General features: G+C 73.5%; 1 non-coding gene and 1 pseudogene across 1 annotated transcript; both read left to right on the top strand.

The window, feature by feature from the left end:
- Positions 1-914: 914 nt before the first annotated feature.
- Positions 915-1067, top strand: LOC130021853 (5.8S ribosomal RNA). Its single transcript, XR_008792206.1, has one exon. It is a non-coding gene; the product is annotated as a 5.8S ribosomal RNA (ribosomal RNA).
- A 1135-nt stretch (positions 1068-2202) lies between these two features.
- LOC130021887 (uncharacterized) overlaps positions 2203-2500 on the top strand; it is a 4591-nt pseudogene continuing 4293 nt past the window's right edge.

The raw sequence follows: 2500 nt of genomic DNA, 5'->3' as shown, positions 1-2500 counted from the left end.
GGGGGAGGGTGAGCGGGTGCGAACGGTCGGCGTGGCGTTCCGCGTGCCGCCGGCCGCCGCTCCCCCTCCTCCCGGGGACGGTCCCCCGTCCCCGGTCCGGCGCCGGAAGGCTCCTCGCGGGCCCATCGTGATCTTCCGACCGCTCTCCTCCCGCTGCCGCCGGCGGCTTTCCCGCCTCCCTCCCCGTCCCGAGCCGCGCCGTCTGTTCGTTCGCGTCGTCTGACGCCTCCCTCCGCCGTTGCCTCTGCGGCCCCTGCCCGTCCGGCGTCTTCCGTCGCCTCCCCCGCCAGGGGCGCATCGCCCCCACCCTGTCCCAGGTACCTAGCACGTTCTGGCGCAGAGGTTTAAAGACCCTTCGGGGGCCTGCCCGTCCGCCTCGGGCTCTGGGGCGGATGCGCCCGTTGGGGAGCCCCGGCTCCTCCAGACCCTGCCCCGGCCTTCTCCCCGCCAGTTCCCCCCGGGTGTCATCCGTCTCGTCGGCGGCGGCAGCGGCGGCGTCGTCCCTCCCCCACCCGCCTCTGCCCTGGCGTCCCTCCCTCGGGAGCCATCGGGACGGGCTCACGCCCATCCTGGCGCGCCTTCCCGCCTGAGAGGGGGGGCCGGTCCGCACCGGGGCGAGGTGTCTGGGTGTCGGGGGTGGCGGCGGCGGCGGCGGCCATCTCCGGGGCCCGGCGGGTGAGGACTGTTTCGGGGGCGGGGAACCCCCGCGGGCGCCTGTGGGGGTTGACCCCGCGCCTCACCGTGCGTGCGCGGTGTCGGACGTCTGGGCTCAACCCCCTCGTGGGTGAAACCTCTCCCGACCCAACCGAGTCTGGTCTCGTTGTTCAAGTCTGGCCCGGCCGGAGGCATGGGCTCTCCGGTGCCCGCTGTGCCGGAGCCAGCGATGCCCGCGCAAGCGGTCAAAAAACCAGTACGACTCTGAGCGGTGGATCACTCGGCTTGTGCGTCGATGAAGAACACCGCTAGCTGCGAGAATTAATGTGAATTGCAGGACACATTGATCATCGACACTTCGAACGCACTTGAGGCTCCGGGTTCCTCCCGGGGCTACGCCTGTCTGAGCATCGCTTAACGATCAATTGCCCCCCGCAGGTGTCTGCGCTCCGCGGGGGTGCGCAGCTGGGGGTTTCCTCTCAAAGGGCCCGTGCCCGACGGCTCGGGGTCCCTCTGTCCCCCTAAGTGGCAGCAGACGAGAGACTGCGGTTGGTAGCGGCGGCTCTGGCTCGCTGCCGCCGGCCACCCCGCTGAAGGCGGGGGCGCGAGCGCGGAGCCGTCGCGCTGCCGGTGTTCCCGCGGCCTCCACGGTGCTTCTCGTCCACTCGGGGGTCAATCCTCGTGCCGCACGTGGCCGTCCAGGTGTAGGGGCAGGTCGGGGGGCGGTGCGCCCCGGGTCTTTCACGGGGGCGGGACTCGTCCTGTCCCCCCGTGGCCCGCCTCCGCGCGTGGTCACCCTCCCTCCCCCCGCGGGGGGAGCGGGGCCCGCGCGCGGTCTCCCGCGCGCCCCCCATCCCGGCCACGGCCGGCTCACCAGCCCCGACCCGGTGGCCCCGAGGGGGGGACTCCGCGTTGCCACGCACGTGCGGCTCGCCCTGCTTCCCGGGGGGGAAGCGTGCCCCTGATAGGCGGTCCGCGGTACGCCGCGGTGCCCGCCTGCCATCGCACACCTCTCCCCTTCCCGGGTCGCGGGTCGTTCCGCCCTCCGCAGCGGCGCAGGCCTCCGGCCCCCCCTCATCGGGGTCCCCGGCCGGGTCGGCCCGACCGCGCGTCCGTGCCCCGCCTCACTCGGCAGTTCCGCTGGCTTGTGTTCCCGGTGTGTCCACACCCCCGCGGCTCCCCAGCATCTCTTCCCCCCCCCTCCGCTTCCCTCCGCTCCTCCGGGGGCCGGGAGGTCGGGTGGGGGGGCGGCGCCGGGCCCGCGGGTGGGCGGGCGTGGTCGGACCAGCCCGTGGCCGCGAGTCGCCGCCCCCGGGAGTCGTCGGGTCGTCTGCCGACCCCCGACCCCCGGGGCCCTGGGTGGCCCGTCGCTCCATCTCCGCCTCCTCCACTCCCCGTCTCTCGGCGGCTCTCTCGTGCTCGCTCTCTCTCTCTGGGGTGCGGGGGAGGGTCGCCCCCCGCCCCCCGTCCCGGACTCGGCACGCGGCGCATCCGAGGGCCAGGGGCGGGGCGGCGGGGGGGCCCCGCCACACCCCGCCTTCCAAAGCGCGACCTCAGATCAGACGTGGCGACCCGCTAAATTTAAGCATATTAGTCAGCGGAGGAAAAGAAACTAACCAGGATTCCCTCAGTAACGGCGAGTGAACAGGGAAGAGCCCAGCGCCGAATCCCCGCCCCTCGGTGGGGCACGGGACATGTGACGTATGGAAGACCCACTCCCCGGGGCCGCTCGTGGGGGGCCCAAGTCCTTCTGATCGAGGCCCAGCCCGTGGATGGTGTGAGGCCGATCGTGGCCCCCGGCGCGCCGGGCCCGGGTCTTCCCAGAGTCGGGTTGCTTGGGAATGCA

The sequence above is a fragment of the Sorex fumeus genome, unplaced genomic scaffold, assembly GCF_029834395.1.
Source record: "Sorex fumeus unplaced genomic scaffold, SorFum_2.1 ptg000018l, whole genome shotgun sequence".
NCBI classification, from domain to species: domain Eukaryota; kingdom Metazoa; phylum Chordata; class Mammalia; order Eulipotyphla; family Soricidae; genus Sorex; species Sorex fumeus.
This window is presented reverse-complemented; position numbering and strand designations above follow the sequence as displayed.